The 26962-nt window shown below is 43.5% G+C and overlaps 2 pseudogenes; one reads left to right on the forward strand and one right to left on the reverse strand.

Annotated features, from left to right (window-relative positions):
* Positions 1 to 5656: 5656 nt before the first annotated feature.
* Positions 5657 to 18667, reverse strand: LOC150039758 (uncharacterized; annotated as a pseudogene).
* Positions 18668 to 19303: 636 nt separating this feature from the next.
* On the forward strand, positions 19304 to 20914 carry LOC150039759 (tripartite motif-containing protein 43 pseudogene; annotated as a pseudogene).
* The last annotated feature ends 6048 nt before the right edge of the window (positions 20915 to 26962 follow it).

Below are 26962 nucleotides of genomic sequence, written 5' to 3' on the forward strand. Positions count from 1 at the left end.
ATTTTTTGGCTAGTCCTGGGGCTTGAACTCAGGGTCCGAGCATTGTCCTTGGGCTTTCTCAAGGCTAGAGCTCTACCACTGGAGTCACAGCACCGCTTCTGGCTCTTTCTGTGTATGTGGTACTGAGGAGACAAACCAAGGGGTTCTTGCACTCTAGGCAAGCACTCTACCACTAGTCCACGCTCTTGGCCCATTTAGTTTTTGAAGAACCTCCAGACTGCTTTCCCGAGTGGTTTGTACTAGTTTACACTCCCACTAGGAGTGTAGTGGGGTCCCTTTTTGTAGAACCTTCTTACAGATGGAATGTGCGCATAGTGAAAATACTTATTGGTGTCTTCAGTTCAGTTATCAAAAACACAGGTTCCCATCAACAGTGGTATAAATAGTTCCTTCATGGAGGTGGCGGCTTATGCCTGTAATCCTAGCTACTCAGAAGGCTGAGATTTGAGAATTGCAGTACAGAGCCAGCCCGGACAGTAAAGTCTATGAAACTCTTATCTCCAGATTCTCAACAGAAAGCTGTAAATAGAGGTATGACTCAAGTGGTAGGGTGTTAGCCTTGAAGCAAAAAAGCCAAGCAGGACCAGTGTTCAAGTCCCCTATACACACACACACTTCCTGAGAGGCAATATTGGAAATCTAGTTCTAGGAGATATGCTTATAATATGTGTTGAGTGGTAGCTGCCTGAATAATGTTCATGTACTGATTTTTTAAATTTTCAAGTGAGCCATGTTGCTCACTTCTTGATCTTAAAAGGAGAGATTGTGGAATCATGTCTGTGCTGGTTGCTGGGATTACAGGTGCACAGTTGCACTATGGAGTTTTATGGACCATTTGTCTGCATTACTCCTGGTTCTTTCCAGTGGATATTATGACAGAAGAAAGGCAGACCCCTAAAATCTTGAGCGTTCTCCATCCTCCATGTTTGTTTGTTTGTTTTCCTGTGTTTCATGGGGCTTGAAGTCTGGGCCTGGGTGTTGTCCCTGATCTCTTCAGCTCAAGGCTCATCAGCTCAAGCAACAGCCACACTTCCCATTTTCTATTGATTAGCTGGAGAGAAGAGTTTCATGTTGTTTAGTTTTGGTGCTAAGGCTGGCTCTGATCTGTGATCCTCAGATCTCAGTCTCCTGGGTAGCTAGGATTACAGGCGTGAGCCACTGCACTGGGGCACCATCTTCCATTTTTAATGGGTCTTTCCATATATTAGTTGGGGGCAGTTTTGTTTTACAGATCAAAGAATACATTCCAAGAGGTAGATATCAGGAACTCATCCTGTCTTTGACAGGATCACTGTGTCATGTTAAACATTTGGAATCCATTGGCTGTCTCTTACTGCTTACACACAGGTAAAACAAAGGACAAACTAGCAATTTTCTGCTTTTATCAGGGTTTCTCCACACACATTGTCCACTTATACTTCCATACCCCATTGTAGTGCCAATGGAGTTCTAAGATCCCCATATTACCTCCATTTTTATTTTTTTAAACAGCTATCTGTTATTAAGAAAGCAACACAGATATCTTCATTTCAGTCTGTTCTCTTTGTGAAACAACCTTGTGAATATTCCGAACACTGCAATAATAACAAGTTCTTTCCCTAGCAAACACCACTATATATAGAAGTTAAGTCTGAAAATCCAAGTTGAGACTGCCTTGTAGTTCCTTGAGAACTGACAGATGAGTACAGCTTTGCAGTCATTTAGCTGGGGTAATAATTGGGAAAGTAAAATTTTCTCTGCCATGAAGGTCCAATTATGGTGTGTAGAATTATAGTGTTGAGGAGTAACATACATACACACACACATACACACACAGATGGTGTGTGTGTATGTGTGTGTGTGTGTGTGTGTGTGTGTGTGTGTGTGTGCCTTGGGGCTTGAAATCAGGGCCTGGGCACTGTCTCTGAGCTTCTTTTGCCCAAAGCTAGTGCTCTAGCCATTGAGCCACAGCTCCATTTCTGGCTTTTTGGTGGTTCATTTAGAGGTAAGAACCTTAAAGACTTTATTTCCCAGTGTTGCTTCAAACCATGATGCTCATATTTTAGCTTCCTGTGTCAGCAAGCACTGTTTGAGAAACAGGAACTCTGATGAATCCCATTCTTTAAAAAAAATATATATATATATATATTCTTGAATCCCATTCTTTAATATATATATATATATATATATGTATATCTATTCCTGTCTCTCAACCAGTGCTTGCTGACATTCTTAGAGCCATTTATGAGCTTGTCTAATCGATCTAACCTCATCAGAATTTGTTGGTCTACATGGATTTGTGTTAAAATTATTGCATGCCATTTCTTAGGTCAGAGTCCATTTGAAGTAGTTTGAAGAGATGTAGCAAAGCATTGAAGATAACATGAAGTAGCTGAAATGACTATTGCAACTAAGGCTATTAAGAATCCAATATACTTCCTATTAAAATACAAAGAAAAACCTGCCCATTGGTGGCCCATACCTATAATCCTAATTACTCAGAAGACTGATATCTAAGAATAGCAGTTTGAATCCAGCCTGGGCAGGAAACTGTGAAGTATAAGCCACAGTCCCAGCTCCTCTGTTCTTTCTAAATTTGTATTTATAATAAAACCTTTTGACTTAGAAGTTTCACTAGAAACTCTGAATAAATTTTAGTTTCCTAGGATTTATTTCTTTTTTTTTTCGTTTTTTTTAATTTTTTTATTGTAATTAGTAAAAGGGTTACATGATATTTGCCAGATAGAAGGTGCATTAATTCACATACATTGATACCCTTTCACATGTCTTGGTACCCGTATCCCTCCCCCCCTAAACCCCCCACCCGTCTTGGTTTTCCCCCCTTCCCTATCAAATTTCAAATATCCAAATACAAGTAAATTCAATAAATCAGATAACAATGTGAGATACTATACCAATATGAGATAACCAAGGGACAGCAAAGGAGATGAGAGACAACATAGTACATTAAGGGCAACAATCATTCATTATATGGCTTTTGTTTCACTATCCTGGAAGTCCTTTCAATTAGCTTCACATTATATGTTCTTATGTATCAAGATTTTGCTCTATTGCAAATCTCTGCTAGTAGAGCCCAAGGTTTCTACTGATTATGACGAATGAGGGAAACCATTGAGCCTAAGTTCCTTTGAGTCTGGCTTACTTCACTTAATATGATTTTTTCTAAGTCTTTCCATTTCCTAACAAATGGGTTGATGCTTGCCTTGGATCACTTGGTTATTCTATCTTTGTCATGTTTAATATTAGTGCAAGGATTTTTTTGCCCCAAAGCCTCTTGCAGTTGTGTTCTGGGACAACTGACCTGGAGGGAGCTGGAGGAAGGGATTTGACTGGCTTAAGAAAGACATTTGTACACATTAGAGCTATCAACACCTAAACTATTACATTCAGCCTCCAGAACAGTGAGAAAATGCATTCAGTTCCCATTATTCACACTGCAGACTCTATTATAGTAGCTTGAGAACACCAACAGAATGGGCTAGGAGTGAATTAATCATAAGTGAATAATTAGATATAAGGAAGTAACATGGAAGTCATTTTTGGTGTAGTCATCCTATACCAAAACTAGTCCAGCAACAACAAAAGGTATCTATGACCATTTCAAGTTTAACCACATTCATTTTCAACAATTTAAGAAACACCTGACATATTATGGATACAGAAAACACTATGGAAATAAAAACTTGTACATGTTAAAGAATTAATATGGTATAGATCACTGCTTGGAATGATCCAGGATTTAGTATCACCTACCCATGAAGTAATTTCTCATATATGTGACAAACTTTAAGGGAATCAAAGGCAGCATGGAATGTGGAAAATCCTAATTGTCACTGTATTTAGGTTAAAATATAAGTACTTTTAGTTGTTAGGTTTCAGTAAGCAAAAAACATTAACACAGAAAATCACCCGTATAATCTATATGTTTTACAGTGACTGGTTTGGTTTCAGTAAGCAAAAAACATTAACACAGAAAATCACCCATATAATCTATATGTTTTACAGGGACTGGTGTATCCTCATGTTAAATACAAACTGGGAATCAAAACTAGTGGCACAGATCCACTGCTATATTGTCAACTGCTTTACAGGTTCCATGATATTTAACCCTTCTATCTGTGTATATTACCAATTTTCAGCGTTTATTATAAATTCTGCTACATAAAACAGTCCTAAACTGGGCTCCAGTGGCTCACACATTTAATCCTAGCCATTTAGGAGACTGAAATCTAAAGAAAAAGCCAGTCTAGTCAGGAAAGTCTTTGACACTATTTAATTTCATTTAACCACCAAAAGATTTGGAGTGGAGCCGTGGCTATAATGGTAGTGTTTGTCCTAAGGAAAGAAGCTCAAGGAGAGCACCTGCACTCTGAGATTTTTTTTATGCCAGGACTGGAGCACCACAATTTTGTAATTTTTATCAAAACTGACAAAAACAATTATAAAAATTTATTTCATTCTGAATGCTTAACGAGCCCTCCAAATATGGTCTCTGAATGTTCCACGAAATGATGTGATATCGATAAGGTTGTAGTAAAGGTTTCACTCCTGTGTACATTCATTTTTGTTGGTTGTGGGGCTTGAACTCAGCACTGTCTTTGAACTTTTTTGCTCAAGGCTAGTAGTTCTCTACCACTTTGAATCACACCTTTACTTCCTATTTTTGAGTGGTTAACTGGGGATGAGTCTCATGGGGACTATGTGACTGGCTTTGAACCACAATTCTTAGATCTCAGTCTTCTGAGTAGCTAGGATTATTGATGTGAGCTACCAATACCCAGCCAGTGTATATTTCCTAATAGAGTGATATCTTTCCTTAGGTCCTTCATATTCACACACTGAACTGGTAACTGTGAGCTATCTATGTTATAGTACACAGATCACACATACGATGGCTTAACACAAGTATTTATTTTTCAGTAATATAAAGTACAAAATAGGGATTTGGGCTAGTAGTACAGAAATCTATGTTCATACACCTGGCTCCCATCTATATTTCCCCCAAATATCTCAGAGAATCGTCTGACTCCATTCCGAAAGAGCAGGATTTACCATTTCAGAGAAAATGTAGCAAAATTAACTTGATCAACCCTCAACTTCACTCTCTTATGCAGAGTACCAGACCATTGATCATTTGTTATTAACCCTGGAAATACTGGACATCACTTGTGTTAAAATCCTCTGGACAGTATTCAGGTGCAATGACCCATTTAGAATGAAAAATGCTAAGAAATGTGGGTTTAGTATGTGTGCAAGAGAAAATTGTTTCAGAAAACTCAGCTAATCACTGCCATGAGACTTTTCCTATATAAACTCTGAAGATTTGTGAGATGAGATTTAAGACAGAAGGTTTTCCTACACAGGTTTTATTATCTATGTGAGTTGGGCTTCTGGTTCAAAGACTTAGCATATGCAATATTCACCGGGTTTAATTCTCTGATGCCTGTTGAGTTATGACTTCTGTTTAAAGGTTTTCCTGTTCATTTTTTTTGTGGGTCATGGAGCTTGACTCGGCCTGAGTACTGTCCCTGAACTCTTCAGCTCAATGTTACCACCCTACCCTAGAGCCAAGCCCCACTTCCCATTTTCTAGGGATTAGTTGGCGATAGAGTCTCAGGTTTTTTTGGGGGCCCAGGGTGGCTTTGAACCTTCATCCTCAGATCTGAGCAGCCACACCCAGCTCCTGTTCATTATTTTTATATGTGATCTCTCCTGTGTGTTCTCTGATGCACACTGAGGTGTGAATTCTGCTTGAAAGACTTTGCACACTTGTTACATTTGTAAAGTTTCTCTCCTGTGTGTGTTTGCTGATGCAAGTTAAGACTTGATAACTGGTTGAAAGATTTTCCACATCTGTTACATTCATAAGGTTTCTCTTCAGTATGTGTTCTCTGATGCACACTGAGATATGACTTATAGTTGAAAGACATCCTACATTTGTTACATTCATAAGGATTTACTCCTGTGTGTGTTCTCTGATGCACAGTGAGGTATGAGTTATTGTTGAAAGACTTTCCACACTTGCTACAGTCGTAAGGTTTCTCTCCATTGAAGTATGACTTGTGATTGAAAGACTTTCTACATATGTTACATTCATATGGTTTTTCTCCTGTATGAATTCTCTGATGCATGTTGAGACTTGACTTCCTGTTGAAGGACTTTCCACATTTCTTATAGCCATAAGGTCTTTCTCCAGTGTGTGTTCTCTTATGCAAATTGAGATTGAACAACCATTTGAAAGACTTTCCACATTTGTTGCAGTCATAAGGTTTCTCCCCAGTGTGCATTCTCTGATGCTTGCTGAGATCTAACTTCCGATTGAAAGATTTCCTACATTCATTGCATTCCTAAGGTTTCTCTCCTCTGATGTACAGTGACCTCTGATGTGCAGTAAAAAAGAATTGCTATGCTTGTTATATTCAAGATTTTTCTCTCCCATGTGTGTCTTAGATTGGAAATCATGGTCTGACTTCTGACAGAAGGTTTTGTACATTTGTTATAGTCATAGGGATTTTCCTTGGGATATTTTCTCTGACATGTTTTAAGATTTACTTTCCTAATGAAAGATTTTTCACATTCACTACATATATATGTATTCTCTCCTGTGTGTATTTTCTGATGTTTACCAACTGTAGATTTTATGTCGAATGTTTTCCAACATACAATACATTTCAATGTTCTCAGCTTTATCTGAGTTATTTCTTGGACAATGAGAGTAGGTGTGTCACAAGCTTCCCTATAGTCTTTATACTTACAGGAGGGCTCTCCCACATGAACATTCTTTTGGGCAAAAAATATGGTCTCTGAGTTTAATACTTTCCCTTCTCCACCATATCCATATTTTTTTCTGACCAGGTAGAATCTGATGATGTTGACCAAAATGCTCAGAATGTCTCAGGGAGTGTTCAACTACATGAGTGACAGCAAGCTTCTCTCCAGCATGATTTTCATCAGAATCACTATGGAGAAGCGTGTTTTGATGCACAATACACGCTTCAGGCCTCATGCCTAGGGAGTTCATATTATTCATAACCAATTCTGACATACAGTTTGAGCTCAAATTAGAAGTTCTTCTTAATCTAACTCTTCCCTCCACTGTGTCCCTATTGGTGATTACAACTTGACGTAGACATCTATTTGGGCTTTTATGGCACATCTTAATCAGGTGATTCACTTGTGAGACATCTAAAATGATTAACAACAAAAGGAACAGAAAATATCAATGAAATCTAAACATTTTCAAATAATAGTTATATAAAGGAAAGGACATTTCCTCCTATCCTACTTGCTGAAGACTTTAAATATCAGCACAAAGATTTGATTTATAAGAACTATATGCTCCTTTCCCCTCATATATAATAACTATAATGTGTCTACAAATCTACACACTAATCCAATGAATAGTAACAAATAATTACACTTGTACACAATTAAACAGCACTGTAAGCATTCACACAGTGAGAACAAAGAAAGATATTCTTAGCAGAGGAAAGCTCAATAGCTGTGTGCTTATGACCATATAAAATGATGCTCAAGGGAAAGAACTCCAAAGTGGAAACAAGACGTTTTATTTTATTGTAATGTTTGTGGCTATTTTTTCCCTTTTGGTTTACTCCATTTTGTCACTCTTTTTCAACTACGTACTCTTTTTCTTATACATATCTGATTTGGGGAAGGAAAGGGAAAGCACAGAAATGGTGGGACAAGAGTGAACCAACTCAGCAATGATACTCTCTAGACACTATCTTGGAAATGAACTGTACAATTGGGGGAAGAAGGGAAGATGGGGAAAAACTGGACAAAAATGAGAGAAGGGGTGACAATGTTCAAAAGGAAATGTATTTATAATGCGACTTATGTAACTACTCTGTACATCACCTGTATAATAAAATTTCAATAAAAAATTTAAAAAAGAAAAATGAAAAAGAACTATACATTCTTTTGCCTAATATTGATATTTTATCATGTAAGATCCTATTTTTCTTAGTTTTTGTTGTAATATCAGAAGATAATGTAGTCCTAATACTTAACCATTTGCTGCTTACAATTTTAATCTGACTACATATTATCTGCCATTTGTTTTCCTAGGGTTGTTATACCTTAATTTTGTTCTGTTTTGTGGGGAAGCTTTTTGTTTCTTTGTTTTCGATAATGGGTATTTTGTGCCATTCTTTTCTCTCAAATATTAGCTTGGAAGACAGAAATATTTTCTACTATCATATAGATATACAATAAGGCCACTTGCTTGTCTCCCAAGTAGGAGTATTTTCTGAGACTGAGCATTTCTATCCATATTTGTTCAGTTCTCACTTCTCCTTGAGAATTCCTATATGCACCTGTAGGGATTTTCAAGTTCCTTCTCCTTCTTAGACACAGTGTCTTCTACATTCCTATTGATACTCTGCCTCTCAGAACTACAGCAGACAAATCATATACCAACCTATTACCCTAAGTCACCATCCTCTCCTGAATAAAATTTTGTTCTAAATCCCTGATTGTGGTCACTACCTTTTTCTGGCTTACCTGAGACTATTGGTCCAGTCTTCCTTAGTTCCTGGTATATGCATGCTCCTAGTTTTACAGGAAGGGATGTCTCCTATACTTTTATTTCTTTCTTTAAAGTAATTTCCACAAAAGAAAAGGGAAATGTTTACCCTAACTCTACTACCATGCAAAATTCAGAATACCACCAAATGAACTCTTGTTCACATGGCCTATAGACCAAAAGCCTCCAAGTTCTCTGCCACACCCAGGATTGGAAAAAACTGAGGACATTCATTAGAAGAGCTCAGTATGGGGCTGGGAGTCTGGCCTACTGGTAGAGTGCTCACCTGGCATGCAATGGGGTGTGCTTGAAGCCTTGGGCTAGATTCCTTGGTACTACATACCCAGAAAAAGCCTGAGGTGGTACTGTGGCTCAAGTGGTAGAGTGCTAGCCTTAAGAAAGCTTAAGGACACTAAGCAGTGATTGGATCAAGAAGATGTAGTACTTATACACAATGGAATTCTATGGTGCCCTCAGGAAGAATGACATTGCCCCATTTGTAAGGAAATAGAAAGACTTGTAAAAAATCATACTAAATGAAGTAATACAGACCCAAAGCAACATGGGCTCAATGGTTTCCCTCATTTGTAATAATTAGTACACATCTAGGACTCTCCTGGTAGAAGATTCCAATAGCTCAAAACCTAGGTACGTTAGATCGTATAGGATCAGACTAAATTAAATGAAAGAACTGTAGGATATGGAAACAAGAACTTTATCTTGTGTGATTGTTGTTCTTAATATACTATGTTATTTCTCTTCTATTTTTTTGCCCTTTGATAAGGCCTGTGATGAGATGTTAATCTCAGATTGTTACTGTATCTGACTTTGTTACCTGGTATATTGTATATACATTTATTTGTTTATTTGAAATAGGAAAGGGAAGGGGGAAACACAAGATGATTGGGAGGGGGTTGGAGGAGGGAAATGGAGACAAAGCCATAAGAAGGGATATCAATGTGTGAGAAGTATGTACCTACTACCTGGGGAATGTAACTGTAACCCCTCTATACATTACCCGCCAATAAAACATGCGTGTATGTGTTTGTGTGTGTGTGTGTGTGTGTGTGTGTGTGTGTGTGTGTGTGTGTGTGTAAAAGAAGATCAAGGACAGTGTCTAGGCTTTGAGTTCAAACTCCAGGATTGGCCAAGGAGAAAAACCAAAAACAACAGCTCAGAATGGTTCTTTCCAGGGACAGGGAGTTTTGCCTAGTGGTAGAGTACTTGCCTAGCAGGCACAAAGACCTGGGTTTGATTTCTTGGTACTACATACATAGGGGGGAAAAAGCTGGAAGTGGTGCTGCGGCTCAAGTGGTAGAGCTTTAGTCTTCAGAAAGCGCAAGGACAGTGCTCAATTTCTCAGTTCAAGCCCCAAGACTGGTTAAAAAAACACAGAATAAAAGAATGGTTCTTTCCAATAACCCTGGGTGGGATGGGCTAACTCACCTGAAACATTCTCCTTTGAGCCTCCTCCCATCCAGGGCTCTGTATCTTGCTCCAGCTTGACAAACACTTCAGGTTTAGAAACACAGTGCCCTGATAATGGAAAACAGTACAGAACTTCTGCTGACAATGGGTCCTCCTTGTGGGTAATGACCTCTCAATCTGGCATGTAGTTCTGCTTTGGGACATATGACCCCATTTCTAATTAGCTCCTGGGGTGAATTTCTCTCTAAAGACTAGTCATATCTTCAGTATTGATGAACAGCCTTTTCTAGATTTCTATATCTACCTTCATATTATATATCAAACGTGGAAAAGCATCACCATCATCATAAAATTAAGCTATCTATTTTTTCTCTTTTTTTGGGGTTGGTCGTTTGTAGGGCTTGAATTCTGAGCCATGGGGTTGTCCAACAACTCTTCAGCTCAAGTCTATCGTTCTCCCACTTGAGTCACAGCACCACTTCTGGTTTCCTGGTGGTTAATTGTAGTCTGATGGACTTTCCTGCCAGGGCTGGCTTTGAACTGCAATCCTCAGATCTCAGACTCCTGAGTAGCTAGGATTACAGGTGTAAGCCACTGGTGCCCAGCTTAAAATATCCTTAAGTAAATCATAGCGTCTCTAAAATGTCCTCCTCTTAATCCTCCACTTGTGTAACACCTATTTTTCCTCTCTGTGTCATCCATGCAAAACAATCTAGTGGATCATATTTGATTTTCAGTTCTCAAAATCATACAAGTTCTATAAAAGGAAATACATTTGTTTAATTAATGGTATTTTTTTACATGGCCACAAAAGCATCAAAAACACCTATGAAATATTCAACTAAAGGCACTGAAAGAATAAGTGAAGTATTAGTAAATGGCAAGGAATATAGGGTTCTTAAGAATGGAAAGAAAATCTGGGTATGGTGGATCACCCCTATAACCCTAGCTACTCAGGAGGCTGAGATCTGAGGATCATGGTTCAAAGCCAGCCTGGACTGGAAATGTGAGACTCATCTGCGATTAACCAATAGAAAATGGGAAGTGGGGCTGTGGCTCAAGGGGTAGGACAGTAGCCTTGAGTTGAAGAGCTCAGGAACTGTGCCCAGGCTCAGAGTTCAAACCCCATGAGCCACCAAAAAAAAGAATAGAAAGAAAAGTGACAATTGAAAATACAAAGAAAAATTAGAATGAAAATCTAATAATCAGATAGTGACTGGGGCACTGGCAGTCTTAAACAAAAATGGGAAAGTTCATTTATGACAGAGCCACCATGGAGACTGTATAATGCAGATATGTGATGCATGAGAACAGCTGCCTGTAAGTGTGAAAGGTGAGGACACAGCTAAGACCACCTCAACACAGCCATACTGGATCTTACCTTTCCAAGCTCCATTTTGATTTAGGAATCTTGTCCCATTCGAAATCCAAACTCTGTGCCCAACCTTAATAATCACTTCAAGTGTAGGAATGCTTTTTCCATGGGAATAATACAGAACTTATGCCAGACTACTATCTCAGTTCCTTGAAAAATGACAACAGGAGATGTACAACCAATTTGAAGTTTTCCTTATTTCTTAGAGAAAGGTGACAATCGTCATGGAAAGGAATCTTACATATAATAGCACTGAGTCTGATAAATATTTATCTATCCACTAAGAACAAAGTTCTTGCTTCTGTGAGTTAATGTGACTTCTGGTCACCCAGGAACACCAGGTTGCTGTAGGTCTCCAGCATTACATCCTTATACAAGGTCTTCTAGCACTGCTCAGGTCCTGCGGTTCCTTCCAGCTAAAGTCCACAGCCACATCCTCAAATGACACCAATCCCTGGAATGGCACATTTTGAATGAGTCATTTGGACACAGTCATGAGAATACAAAGTTTGGGTTTTCATTCTTCTACATGTAAGCTCATGTCCTATATAAGATAGTTGGAGCTTTCTTGGTGTTCTATAGTAGAAGAAAAAAATCTAAGTGAAATATTTGGCTCTATGCTCAGTTGTTAATTACTAAAACAAAGTTTCTCTTATAGATCAGCAAATGTTTTTGGTGCTAGCAATACACAAATTCTCTTCTAAAAAGCTTATGATCTAGCATGATAACTTTAAAAGTAGGTGCCTAGAATGGTGTGCTGAGATATATATATATATATATATATATATATATAAGTTTACTGTGAATTAGGGCAGCAAAGAAATAGAAAAAAGTATTTCTACCACTCCTGGGGTTTGAACTCGGGGCCTGGGCACTGTCCTTGGGCTTTCTGAAGGCTAGTATTCTATCACTTGAGCCACGGCACCAGTTCCAGCTTTTTTCTGTGTATGCAGTGCTGAGGAATTGAACCCAGGGCTTTGTGCATGCCTAAAGCACTCTACCACTAGGCCATACTCCTGGCAGAAAAGATTTTAAAATCAATTTTCATGTTGTGCTTCACTATAAAGGCTATTTATATCTTCTATATAACTGTAAGCATGTCTTAGTCCCCATTTCCCTCCCCCCACCCCTGCCCCTCATCTTGTCTTCCCCCCTTCCCTATCCAATTTCAAGTAACCAAATACAGAGATCAGAAAATGGCCCCCAGACAATAGGGATGCTGCCTAGCTCTCTCCCACAAAAAGAGAGAACCAGGGAGTCCCATGAGCCAACTACTTAAGAAATCCACAACAACAAACTCAAGAAGCAACAGAGAAGGACTCAAACTAGAAAAGAAATCCAGATAAAGCTTACATCCAACTTCCTCAAAGAATTCGAAATGTAAGGACCCCTCTCCAACCTCTTGCCTCAGGCTCCAAGCCTGAAAAGCATCGGCGGAGGGCGCTTACCTGGGCAGCCCCAACCGCCACAGAAACCAGCATAGGACTGGGACAGCAGGTGCCAGAGGGCAGAAGCAGGAAGCAGTGCAGACCAGAATAGCAAGCAGCGGAACCCAGATGAGGACCACAGGCTGACTGAAATCCGAGCGGAGTGAATGATTCTCCAACACCGTGGAGCACCCACAGCCAAACGCAGAGGAGTGAGTAGGCCAGCGGGTAGTCTAGTGTGTCCCCAAACCCATCGGGAAAGCAGGGCTCGTGCCAAGCTATAGAATGTAACTCAGACCCCTCCACCCTGCCCTAGAAAGACTGGCGGGAGCCAGGGGGCAAGGAATTTAGAATCCTGTCCCGTCCCTCAACAACCCCCTCCCACAGGCCATTGACTGGAGACTGACAGGAAGGCAGGCGCTAAGATCCAGCACCCCACCAAGGGAGGCGGAGCTGTCCCTGCTCCCACCCATCCAACAGGTTCTTCTCCTGGGCCTCTGAATGGAAACTGACAGGCGGGTGGGCACAAAAACCCAGCACCTCACCAAAGGGGGCAGAGTTATCCCTGCTACCACCCTTCCCAACAGGTTCCTCTCCCAGGCCTTTGACAGGAGACTGACAAGCGGGCAGGCGCTAAGACCCAGCAACTCACCAAAGGGGGTAGAGGTGTCCCACCTCACCTGCCCAACAGGTTCCTCTCCCAGGCCACTGGCTCTGGAGAGTGTGGGGCGCTGAGGCCCTGCTTTCCAAAGCGGGTGTGGTGCGCGGGAGTCTAGGAGCCAGCAACTGTCCCCCTCAAATCTTGAGCTGGACACCCTCCAGCTGGAAATCCCAGCAAGACAGCACCAAGGGGCACCCACAGTCACAGACTCCCGACCAAAGCGACAGAAACACAGCAGAGAACTAAAGGGCCAACCAGCAGCCAAAGCTCACCTTCTGCATATCAGAAAGGCACGGCTCTGCCCTTGGAGCCCACGTCCTTTGCTGGGCCCCGCCAGTGGGAACAGAGCAGACACCAGCTGGCCTTCCTGAGAATCCCTGGAAACTCCCAAACTCCAGATCCTTGGCCGGGGTCTGCCCCTGCAAGCAGAGCAGGAAAACCAACCATCCGCCCAGCGCGCAAAGAGTGAAGTGAGCTGATCCAACCCCCGGGCCACTGTGTGGCCACTGGTTGGGCTGAGAGCTAGTCGTGCAGCAGCACACAGCCTCTGGGAACAGGCCAAACACCCACAAAAACTGCAAACTCTGACCCAGTCAGCAGAGGAATCAATTTGGCCAAGAATCACAAGTTTACACAGATTTCCAGAACCACCAGTCCCAATCCAAGTAAAGACCGCTACCTATTGACCACAAATCAAATTACAAAAACAGTTGTCCAAGCCTAGGAGACCACAAAGATGAATTACAACATACATAAATAATCAAAGTCCCACGCAAAGCCCAAAAGGAAACAAGAGGGAAGGGACGAGAGAGAGGGCACCATCACAAGAAATGACAAATGAAGAGACATGAAACATGACCCTATTCAAGGAGATGATTGTGGACATGACTAAAGAGATTAAAACAGAATTCCAAAAAGAATTCCAGGAACATAAGCAGGAAATCACCAAAGAGCTCCTCGAATTCAAAAGAGAAATAGAAGAAAAGATTAATACCCTCACAGCAGACATGATCAGCTCAGTGTCCACACTTCAAGCAAAAATGGAGGCATTAAGCAGCAGATTGACTGAGATGGAGAATAGAACATCAGGAACTGAAGATAAAACACAAGAATTGGAACAGAGAATCTCCACCTTGGAAAAAATCAGTCAAAATCCACCAGAGAGTTCCAGGAACTGGCAGATGCAGCAAAGAAGCCTAATCTTCGTATAATAGGGATTGAGGAGAACGCAGAATTTCAGGACAGAGGAATGCAACCATTATTCACCAAAATCATAGCAGAGAACTTCCCCAACCTCAAAAGGCAAAATACTCACATTATTGAAGGTTTCCAGGACTCCAAACAGGCAAGATCCTGGAAGGAACTCATCTAGACATATAGTAAACACACTAGACCCGAATACCAAGGAACTGATCTTAAATGCTGCAAAAACAAAGAAAGAGCTATACTACAATGAGAAAAAATTCGAATTACAGCAGATCTCTCCACAAAAAAACCTAAATGCAAGAAAAGCTTGTAAAAACATCATTGATGTCCTGAAGACCAATAACTGCCAACCCAGACTGATATATCCAGCAAAACTAGCGTTTACATTTGAGGGAAAAACAAGAATATTTTACTCCAAAGAGAAGCTTTATGAATACGTGCACACTAAGATAGCGTTAAAAAATACTAATTAATCGAGAACCAATTGTGGAACATCAAGAACCCCCATCAAGAAGCAAATATTTATAATTCACTAAACACAAAAAGGGAAAAAAGAGAGAGAAAGAAATTTAGAAGTAAAAATAAATAACAAAAATGGACACTGACCACTTCTCCATAATTTCCCTAAATGAGAACGGGCTAAACAATCCAATCAAAAGACAGAGAGCAGCAGACTGGATTAAGAAACGCCACCCATCCATGTGTTGCCTCCAAGAGAACAACCTCACTGCAAAAGACAGAAACAAATTCCAAGTGAAAGGATGGAAACAAATTTTCCACTCCAATGAACCATGAAAAAAACAGGAGTAGCAATCTTAACCTACGACAAAATTAACTTCTCATTAAAATCAGTACATAAACATAGAGATGGCCATTATATATTACTAAAGGGTACAATCCATGCCCACAATATTACATTTATAAACATTTACTCCCCAAGGACGGGAGCACCCAAATTCTTCAAACAAACTCTATCAGATTTACAGAACCAGATAGACTCAAACACAATCATAGTGGGAGACCTCAACACACAACTCTCAACAAATGACAGGTCAACTCAAGAGAAATTAAGCAAAGACACCATCGACTTGCAGATGTAACTTTAGTTTAGAAAACGTGCTCACGTGCTCAATCCAGATTGAGCGGTGGTCACCACATCCTACCAGCAGCAGGTGCTTTGTCTTTACTGAAGGTGACTACCAGTCAACCATGTCCTTAGACACGTCCCACTTGTGGGGAGTTTTGTGGAGCTTCTGCTCCAGGCGGGAGACACCCTGTGCGCCCTAGCTCCGGACTGCTTACATCACTGGTTGTGCCTAGGAGGGTATGTGCCAAAGGCACAGTATCACGGGGCCACAGGTAGCAGCCTAGGCCTGCCAGTATGCCACTAACTAGGAAGCCCCACAGGTTGAGAGAGTTGGGAGAGAGTTCACAGGATTAACAGACTTGAACGAAGTGAGTGAGTTGATTGAGGTGAGAAGATGGGGGGAGTTGAGTGAGTGCAGGGGGTTAGGACACAGAGTTGAGCGAGATGAGGAGGGTAGAGGGCTCCTTGGGTACTGAATTGGGTTCGGTAGTCCCACCCCACCTTGGTCTGGGAGAAGACCATAAGGCTCAGCTGGCCTTATGGTCATGGAGGTTTTCTGCCACCAAGGGCATGGAGGCAAATTCCTCGGGCTCCAGCTCTTATCCCCTCCCCAACCAAGTCTCCTCCAGCTTCCACCACATCCGGCAACCCCCGCTCCTCGCCCTCCCCCACAGGCCAAATAATAAAGTTCATTACAAACACGTTGTTTATTCAGCGTAAAGGTTGCCTCGGGTTAGCCCATGGGTGTTTGAGAGGTTTCAGGAAGAGTTGAGAGTTGTGAGAGGAGAGAGAGTGTTGAGAAGATTGAGTGAGGTGAAAGGGCTGAGATGGTTGAGAGATTTAGGAGAGAGTGGAGAGGGTCGAGAGGCTTGAGAGGGTTGATGTTGGGGTCCTTCTCGGAAGTCTAGGCAGGCGGTGGTGGGGGGGAAATGGAGGTGGTGTCCACGAATCATCCCGGGGACACAGACTCTGGAGACCGGAGTCTCGGTGCAGATGTAACTTTAGTTTAGAAAAGGTGCTCACGTGCTCAATCCAGATTGAGCGGTGGACACCACATCCTACCAGCAGCAGGTGTTTGGTCTTTACTGAATGTGACTGCCAGTCCACCATGTCCTTAGACACGTGCCACTTGCGGGGAGTTTTGTGGAGCTCCTGCTCCAGGCGGGGAGGGCCCCTGAGCGCTCTAGCTCCGGACTGCTTACATCACTGGTTGTGCCGGGTGGGGGGTGGGGCGGGGTGGTGTATGTGCCAAAGGCACAGTATCACGGGGCCGCAGGTAGCAGCCTAGGCCTGCCTGTTTTCCACTAGCTAGGAAGCCCCACAGGTTGAAAGAGTTGGGAGGGAGTTCACAGGGTTAACAGACTTGAGTGAAGTGAGTGAGTTGATTGAGGTGAGAAGATGGGGGGCTTTGAGTGAGTGCAGGGGGTTAGGACACAGAGTTGAGCGAGATGAGGAGGGTACAGGGCTGAGAGGATTGGGAGTGTTAAGAGCAATGGGAGTGTTAGGAGAAGGTTCAGAGATTTGAGAGGGTGGAGGGGACTGAAAGGTGGAAGCGGGTCGGTGGGGTAGAGAGGGTTGAGAGATTTGAGAGGATTGGAGAGTTGAGAACATTGGAGAATGGGGAGACTTGAGAGAATGAGAGGGTTGATATGGATGAGAGGGTTGGGAGGACTCGGTGTGAGGTATGAGAGTTGAGAGTACTGAGTGGGTAGGGATGGTTGATTGAGAGGCTTGAGGGTTTTGGGAGGGCTAAGGGTTTTAGAACATGTTCGGGAGAGATTTTGGAAAGGGCTGAGAGTCTCCAGTGGTTGAGCGAGTCAGTGGAGAGTGAATAGTGTTAAGCGATCTGAGTGGGTTGAGGGTGTTGAGATTTGAGATTGTTGAGGGGTCATGGAGAGAGTTTAGGAAAAGTGAGGAAAGGGTTGGGAGGGTCGAGAGATTTTAGACTGTCAGGAGTTAAGAGGGTTCAGATTGTTGAGAGCCTTGGGAGTGTTGTGAGGGTTGTGGGGGTTGGGAGACTTAGGGGAGGTTTAGGAGAGGGTTAGGAGGGATGACAGAATCCAGGGTGTTCAGAGAGTTGGGAGGGTTGAGAGGGTTGAGGATGAAATGAGCTGAGAGAGGTGAGAGGATTGAGGAAATGGAAGGAGTTGACACCTTTAGGACAGAAATGAGAGTTGTGTGGCTGAGAGGGATGGAGATTTGAGAGGCCTGAAGAATTCAGTAGGATTCCCTGCCAAGGCATCCCAGGAGCTTTCCTTCCTCTCCTCGGTGCCAGGGGCACTCCTGGCGCTTTTTCTACTACAGCGCCAGTGACTGGTCTCTACCTAGAGAAGCCTCTGGGTCTGGTGCGGGCCTTTCTGGATCTGGACAACTGAACCGCGGGTTTAGCCAGTGTGCCTAAGAATTCCCCTCTCTGGAGACACCCCACTGGCTCCTTCCACTCTCCTTTCAGGCCTTTCATTTCTAGCAGGGACCCATTCCCCTAAGGGAAGCAAGAGCCTTTCCAGGGCCTTCCAGACAGCAGGAAGGAGGACTGGTCTGGGCGGTACCCTGTGTATCACCACCAGCTCCAAGGCCGGGTCTGCCAGGATGTGTTTGTGATGGTCAAAGCGGAGGGCCACCACACCTCGACTCAGGGGCCATTCTCACCATGCCATGTGTCTCCGTAAACCCTGTCCCTTGCCTGTGTCTCCTGGCTGATTCTAGACACCATGGTGCCCACCCCATTGCACCTACACCACTTTACTGCTCCATGAGGGATGCATTGTTTTTGGGTGTCCGAACCCACCTCGGGGCTTGGTGAAGCCTCGAAGACACAGCAGACCGAGGAGTGGAGGTTTCCTGGCCCCAAGGGGCTGGGGGCAAATTGCGCGGGCTCCAGCTGTTCTACCCTCCCCTGCCTGCTCTCCTGCCTGCTCTCCTCCTGCTCCCTCCCCATTGGCCAGTCCCCATCCCTCCCACCCCGACCTCAGAAGCAAAACCACATTCTGTTTTTGAACAAGGTGGTGTCCCTGGGCGAGACTCTTGGCCTGGGATCCATCCCCCCGGTACCTCCTCCCTTCCCCCGCTTCCCTCCCCTCCCCTCCCCTAGCCTCCGCACTCCACCAGGGGTCTCTGTGATCCCCCTGTCCCTTCCCCAAGTCACAGAAACTTCCCGCACTCGAGTGGTTGTTGGATAGCATGTGTATAAGCAGAAGGAATCCCTGTGGAACGCAAAGAGGAACACCCCTGTCGGGGTTGGAGGACCTAGTTAGAAGCCAGTGGCAGAAAGCCGAAGAAAGGAGTGGTGGCCAGGTGGTGCCTGGCCACTGTGCTTGATATGCAAATGAGATCGCCTGAGGCACCACCCCTGGGAGCGCACATCCCCCTCTCTGGCCACAGCACCTCAGCCTATAAAAGGGCTGGAAGCCCGGGAAGGTTGTCTTTGGAGCAGACCCTGCTGCAGCCAGAACCAGCCAGCCTCCTGGTACCGAGGATCAAGGCAGCGGCGGCGGTGGGAGAACCTGCTCTTTAGAATTGCGCTCTTGGGAAAGATGGAATCGGTCCTTGCTTGAGTCTTCCAGGAAGAGGTGAGATGCCCATCTGCATGGACACGTTGATGGACCCGGTCACCATCAAGTGTGGGCACACTTTCTGTCGCCCCTGTCTCCGCCTTGCCTGGGAAGAAACCATGACTCCGGCCAGGTGCCCTGCGTGCAGGGAGCCCTCCCAGCAAGGAGAAGTGCGAAGAAATGTGGTTTTGAGCAGGGTGGTCTCCGCCGTGCGAAAAGCCAGCCTCTGGCGATTCCTGAGCTCGCAGGAGCACCAGCGTGGGACCCACCGGGTGACCAAGCACATGTTCTGTGAGGAGGACAAGAACCTGCTGTGTGAGCACTGCTCCCAGGCTCGGGAGCACAGGGGTCACACACACCCACCAGTGGAGAGGGTGGCTGAGGAGAAACGGGAGGTGATCTTACAGCACATGGAAACTTTGTGGGAGAAGAAAGAAGAAAACCAGAGAAACCTAGAGGAGGGCAGGGAAATCGTGGACCGGTGGATTTGGTTTGTGAGCAGACACGGAGAGATGATGGCAGAATTGTACGTGGCGGCGCCCCACCCCAGTCTCCAGGGGGAAGGTGAAGGACCACTTGTAGAAAGCTTTCTCAACCAAGGAAGGAGGGGTTTAGAGCAACTGTGGACAGTGGAGCGGCACTTTCTCCAGAAGCAGGCTCACCTGAGGCAGGTGTACCAGGACTTGATGACAGCCTACCAAAAGGCAGATGTGGAACTCCTGCAGCAGTTGGAAGATGCTCTGGAAAGCTGTAAGTGCGCCTTGCGTTTCATGCCCCAGCCCGTGGAGCCGCAGCTCAGTCCTCCTTTTGTTCCCGGACTGACAGAGACCCTCAGCTGGTACCGAGGGACGGTGACCTTCGGTCCCTGGATACAGAGTCCACCTCTGCTGCCTGGTCACGGGAGGACCTCTAGAGGGGCCCAGGGACACGCAGATTCCAGGGAGGAAGGAGCCGGCTGCAGGCTTGCTCTCGGCGCCCAGGTCTTCATCTTGGGGAAATATTACTTGGAGCTCAGCGTGGACGACTCTTCCTCCTGGGCTTTGGGGGTGTGCAGGAATTTTTTAGGATTCCCTCCAAATTCATCCCAGGACCTTTTCCTCCTCTCCTCTGTGCCAGGGAGCAGTCCTGGCGCTCTCTGTACTACCTCACCACTGCTTCCTCTCTACCTAGAGAAGCCTGTGGGTCAGGTAGGCGTCTTTCTGGACCTGGACAATGGGACCGTGAGTTTGGTCAATGTGGCTAAGAGTTCCCTTCTCTGGAGATACACCACGGATTCTTCCACTCTCCAGTCAGGCCTTTCATTTGCAGCTCGGACACATTCCCTAGGCGGAGAGCCTTTCCAGGGAGTCCAGTACCCTGTAGGTTGCAGGAAGGTGGAGCAGTGTGGGCGGCACGCTGTGGGCCACCCGCCACAAGGCCGGGTTTGCCCTCCTGTTTTCATGGCAGGCAAAGGGGGAGCCACCCAGACTGCCTCAGGGGCCATTCCAATACGCAGTGTGTCTCTGTGGCCCCTGTCCCTTTTCTTGTGGCGTGGCTGGTCTCCGGACAGCGTGGCACCCCCTCCCTGCCCAACCCCCTCGCCACCCCGCCCGGCCCCCTACACTGCTCCTTGGGTGCTGAATTGGGTTCGGTAGTCCCACCCCACGTCGGCCTGGGAGAAGACCATAAGGCTCAGCTGGCCTTATGGTCATGGAGGTTTTCCGCCACCAAGGGCATGGAGGCAAATTCCTCGGGCTCCAGCTCTTATCCCCTCCCCAACCAAGTCTCCTCCAGCTTCCACCACATCCGGCAACCCCCACTCCTCGCCCTCCCCCAAGGCCAAATAATAAAGTTCATTACAAACATGTTGTTTATTCAGCGTAAAGGTTGCCTCGGGTTAGCCCATGGGTTTTTGAGAGGTTTCAGGAAGAGTTGAGAGTTGTGAGAGGAGAGAGAGTGTTGAGAAGATTGAGTGAGGTGAAAGGGCTGAGATGGTTGAGAGATTTAGGAGAGAGTGGAGAGGGTCGAGAGGCTTGAGAGGGTTGATGTTGGGGTCCTTCTCGGAAGTCTAGGCGGGCGGTGGGGGGGAGGGAATGGCGGTGGTGTCCATGAATCATCCTGGGGACACAGACTCTGGAGACCGGAGTCTCGGTGCAGATGTAACTTTAGTTTAGAAAACGTGCTCACGTTCCCAATCCAGATTGAGCGGTGGCCACCACATCCTACCAGCAGCAGGTGTTTTTGGGTGTCAGAACCCACCTCGGGGCGTGGTGAAACCCCGAAGACACAGCAGACCGAAGAGTGGAGGTTTCCTGGCCCCAAGGGGCTGGGGGCAACTTTCGCGGGCTCCAGCTGTTCTACCCTCCCCTCCCTGCTCTCCTGCCTGCTCTCCTCCTGCTCCCTCGCCATCAGCCAGTCCCCATCCCTCCCACCCCCGACCTCAGAAGCAAAACCACATTCAGTTTTTGAACAAGGTGGTGTCCGTGGGCGAGCTAGCCTTATGGTCATGGAGGTTTTCTGCCACCAAGGGCATGGAAGCAAATTCTTTGGGCTCCAGCTCTTATCCTGAGGAGCATAGAAAATATCTATATATTTTCTATAAACCTATGTTAGTCCTAAGTTTTTTCTGTCTTAATACAAACTTTTAGGACAACTTTATTTTTAAATTTTGTTCAGAAACCATTTTTAATTTTTTTTATCTTTTACATTTTTTTAACTTAAACACTTAACACTTTAGTCTTTATTTGCATTTGAAAATTTTTTAAGGGCTCATGGAACTCCCTTTGCCTTTTAGTAGAGGTCCTTTTTTTTGCTGCAGTTAAGATTACTGCCTAGAACTCCAACAGGTTAAACCCAAATAAGTTTTTCCTTAATGTAAGAACTACAAACATCATCAGTGCACCCAAATTATACAGAGATAAGCTTTAAAATATTTTTCAAAATACTAATTACATTACCCAGATTTTACCATCAGATTTCCAGTGTCAGTTGCAAAGAAAAAGAGGACGAAGATGGTCCACACCTGTTTGTTTGGGTTATGTGTCCTGTTAAATGTTTGTCTTAAATACAACAGCTAAAATTTAAAAGGTTTACATCAGACTGATATCTCTTTCTCTCTCTCTCTCTCTCTCTCTCTCTCTCTCTCTCTCTCTCTCTCTCTCTCTGCCTTCCTCTATCTCTTTCTTTCATTCTTTCTGTCTCTCTTTTTCCCTCACTCTTGATGCCTTTTCCTTATATCCTCAACATTGTTTTATCAGCTTTATGCCTACAAAAAGAAAAAAAGTTATGAGTAAAAAACAGTTCTTGGGCCAGGAGTTTGGCCTAGCGGTATAATGATTACCTAATATGCACAAACACATGGGTTTGATTCCTCAGCATCACATATATGGAAAAAGCCGGAAGTGGTGCTGTGGCTCAAGTGGTAGAGTGCTAGCCTTGAGAAAGCCCAAGGACAGTGCTTAGGCCTTGAGTTCAAGTCCCAGGACTGGCAAAAAGGAAAAAGGAAAAACCAAACACTTCCTTTTTTTATAGATAGAAGGGTATGAACAGGGAATATTTAGGGAAGGGGACTAAAATATGAATTTAAGTGAATACTAAAAAGGCAGACATTATGGTTCAGTATGATTATTTCAGAGAAAAGAAAGAGGAGAGAAGCAAAATTCAAAATTGAATGAGAGAGTAAGAGATCTGTGTCAAAATATATGGATATATTATTTAAATAATTTCCTGTGAATTTTTTGTCATTTTAAAAAATGGAATGAATGGATTACTTTGTGAAAATGTGTTTTTCATAACATTTGATCTTAAGATATTTATGATTGTGCTGGGGATGTGGCTAAGTGGTAGAGTGCTTGCCTAGCATGCATGATGCCCTGAGTTCAATTCCTCAGTAGCACATAAACAGAAAAAGCTGGAAGTGGCTTTATGGCTGAAGTTGTAAAGTGCTGGCCTTGAGCAAAAGAAGCTCAAGCAAAAGAAGTGTTCAGTCATAAGTTCAAGGCCCAGAACTGGCAAATATATATATATATGTATATATATCGATATAGATATATAGATATAGATATAGATATAGGTTACAACTGGTAAACATAGTTACCTTTTGTTCTTTTTTTTCCTTTTTGTGTCAGTCCTGGGGCTTGAATTCTGGGTCTGGGCACTGTCCCTGAGCTTCTTTTGCTTAAGGATAGCACTTTACCACTGGAGCCCCACTGCTACTTCTGAATTTTTCTGTTTATGTAATACTGAAAAATTAAACCTAGGGTGGGAGTTTGGCTTACTGGTAGAGTGCGTGCCTAGCATGCATGAAGACAGGGGTTTGATTCCTCGGTACCACATACATAGGAAAAGCTGAAAGTGGTGCTGTCGCACAAGTGGTAGAGGTGCTAGCCTTGAGAAAGCCCAAGGACAGTGCTTACGCACGGAGTTCAAGCCCCAGGACTGGCCAAAAAAAAAAAAAAAGAAAAAAGAATAGAATCCAGGGCTTCACATATGGTAGGCAAGCACTCTACCACTAAGCCACATTACAGCCCCTATTATAGCCTTTTATAACTTATGAAGTGCAACGCTCCCTTCTACACTTCCCTCCTCTCTGCCTCATTCCTCTCTCCTCTCCTCCTTTCCTCTTCTTGCCTTCTCTTTTCTCCCCTCTGCCCTTCTCCTCTCCCATCCACTCCTGTCCAACTTCCCGCAGCAATCCTCATTCTTTCTTCTTTTTTCTCTGCTCATCCTGTCTTCTTCTTTTCTTCCATCTCCCCTGCACTCTCTCCTTCCCTCTCTCTTCCGTCTTCCCCTCCCTTCCTTTCCCCTCATACTTTTCCTTTTTTGACATACTCTTATTACCTTGCTCAGGCTGGCCTTGAACTTTCAGACTGAAGTGATCTCCCCATCTCACCCTCCCCATTAGCTGGGACTACAGGCACATATATAGTCTATCCAGTACACATATTCTCCCTTCAAAACAGCTCTATCAAGAATAATTCACGTATCTAGCCATTTTCCTACTTAAAACCTACAACTTATCATTTAAAATATATTCACAGATGGGCATTCAATTTTACAATATGTCTTCACCTTAAAATTCTCCATGTACTTTTTAGCTGTTATCTGTTATCTCCCCCATACTCCCATCAGACAAGACATCACTAATCTATTTTCTAGAACACAACAGATTTCTCTGTTTTAGTCATGCCATATAATAGAATCATATGGTCTTTTGTAACTGCCTTTTTGGACTTAGCATTTGCAGTATCTTCAAGGTTCATCCATATTATAGTATTCACCAGTAAGTACTTCAGTCCTTTTTATGAGTAATATTCTCATGCATTAGATCCCTACATTTTGTCTGTCTCCTTGTCTGTTAATCACATTCAGATTCATATTCTGGCTGTTGTCTATAATGGTACTATAGGCATGCTATTTGTGTGTGAAAATTATTTTTTAATTTTTTTGGAAATTTGGTAACCTGTATTTAACAATTTGAAGAACTGTCAAATTTGTAACTACTGACTTTTTGGTTCTAAACATCATTACCTATTGTGGTTTGTTTTGTTTTTAATGGTCCTGGGGCTTGAACTCAGGGCCTGGATGCAGTCTTCAAACTTTTTTGCACAAGGACATCACTCTACCAGCCATAGCACCACTTCTAGCCTTTTCTGAGTAATTTATTGGGAATAAGAGTCTCATAAACTTCCTGGGTTAGCTTTGAACTCCGAAATCTTTCAACTACTAGTAGCTAGTAGCTAGGAGTATAGGTGTAAACCACTAATGCTCTGCCCTCTGGGGTTTTTGTTAGTATCTACTTAAGAAGATTGTTTTTTTTTCTAGTCCTGGTGCATGAACACATGGCCTGAGCCATGTTTCTCAAGGCTAGAGCTCTACCAGTTGAGCCACAGCACCACTTCTGCCTTTTTCTGTGTATATGGTACCAAGGAATTTAACCCGTGTATTCGTGCATAGTAGGTGAGCACTCTACCACTAGGACAAACTCCCAGCCCCAAAGAGTCTTCTTTGTTCTTAGTTCACCGAAGCTTTTTTAGACTGGGTATTTTTTAATATATTTTTTATTGCAATTAATAGAAGGGTTACATGGTTTTGCCAGATAAATGGTGCCTTATTTCCCACACATTGATACCCTTTAACATGTCGTGGTCCCCATTTCCCTTTCCCCCTCTCCCACCCCTCATCTTGTTTTCCCCGGTTCCCTATCCAATTTCAGATAACCAAATACAATTATATCTGATATATCAGGTAACAAAGTGAGATAGTGTAACAATATGAGATAACCAAGGGTAGACTGGGTATTTTTTTAAACTTTAATTTTGTTAAGTCCCTGTATCTGTGTTTATAGAGTTGGTTACATGGTTTTTGTGTTTTTTATGCTTGTTTTTTTTTTTGCTAGTGCTGAGCATTTTTTTGCTAGGGCCTGAGCATTGTCCTTCGGCTTTCTTAAGGCTAGCACTCTACCATTTGAGCCACAGCACCACTTTTACCTTTTTCTGTGTAGCATGGAACTTTGTGCATGCTAGGCAAGTACTCTACCACTAGGCCAAACTCCCGGCCCCGATTTTTTTTATTCTATTCATAAGATGTTTTATATGAATTGAATTTTTTTAAATCAGTCCTGGGGCTTAAACTCAGGGCCTGAGAGCTGTCCTTGGGCTTTCTCAAGGCTATAACTCTACCACTTGAGCTTCAGCCCCACTTCCAGCTTTTTTTCTATGTATGTGGGCCTTCCTGCATGCTAGGCAAGCACTCTACCACTAGGCCAAACTCCTGGCCAATGATTTTTTATTTAAGATATCAAATCAGCTTTCTATGCCTGATGTAAATCTTCCTTGATGATGCTGTGTAATTCTGTGTGTGTGTGTGTGTATGTATATATATGTTTGTGTGTGTGTGTGTGTGTGTGTGTGTGTGTGTGTGTGTGTGTATGTCTGAGTTATAGCAGTATTTTGTTAAGGATATTTGTGTCCTCTTTTTTCAGAAATATGGTTTATAGTTTTCTTCTCCTGTTTTTGTCTCCTTTGTCACCACCATTTCTTCTTGTTTGTAGCTTATGGCGTCATTAGCTGCTTTGGGCCTCCTAACCCTCGAGCAGACCACGAGTGCTGCAGTATTTTGCACGGTCTTGTGGCTGCAGTGGAGACCCTTTGCAAAATTACTGAATATCAACATGAGGCTCAAACTTTACTCATGGAGAATGCAGAACGTGTTAGGAATAGAGGCCGAATAATCTGCATTACTAATGCAAAAAGATGGGGTATATATGAGTTGCAACCATAGTTTCATTGAAGGAATTCTATTTCTGTTGTGGATTCTATGTGAAATTTAGGGTTTGCATGAAATCATTTAAGCATATTGCAAGTGTTCAGTGCCGTTTTTCCTCTGGTATTAAATCTGTGTCCAATTCTAAATAAAATGGGCCAATATAGGTGAAAACTGATTTAGATTATCATCATGGAAAGATTTGGATGTTTTCTTTTACATTTTTTTTGTGAGTCATGGGGCATGGACTCTGGGCCTGGGTGCTGTCCCTGATCTCTTCTTCTCAAGGCTACTGCCCTACCTTTTGAGCAACAGCCCTACTTCCAGTTTTCTAGTGGGTAATTGGAGATAAGAGTCCCACATTCTTTAGTGCCTGGCCTGGCCTCGAACAATGATCTATAGATCATGAGGATCTAGTAGCTAGGATTACAGGCTTTTTT

The sequence above is a fragment of the Megascapheus bottae genome, unplaced genomic scaffold (genome assembly GCF_031878675.1).
Source record: "Megascapheus bottae isolate mThoBot1 unplaced genomic scaffold, mThoBot2.hap1 HAP1_SCAFFOLD_45, whole genome shotgun sequence".
NCBI lineage: Eukaryota > Metazoa > Chordata > Mammalia > Rodentia > Geomyidae > Megascapheus > Megascapheus bottae.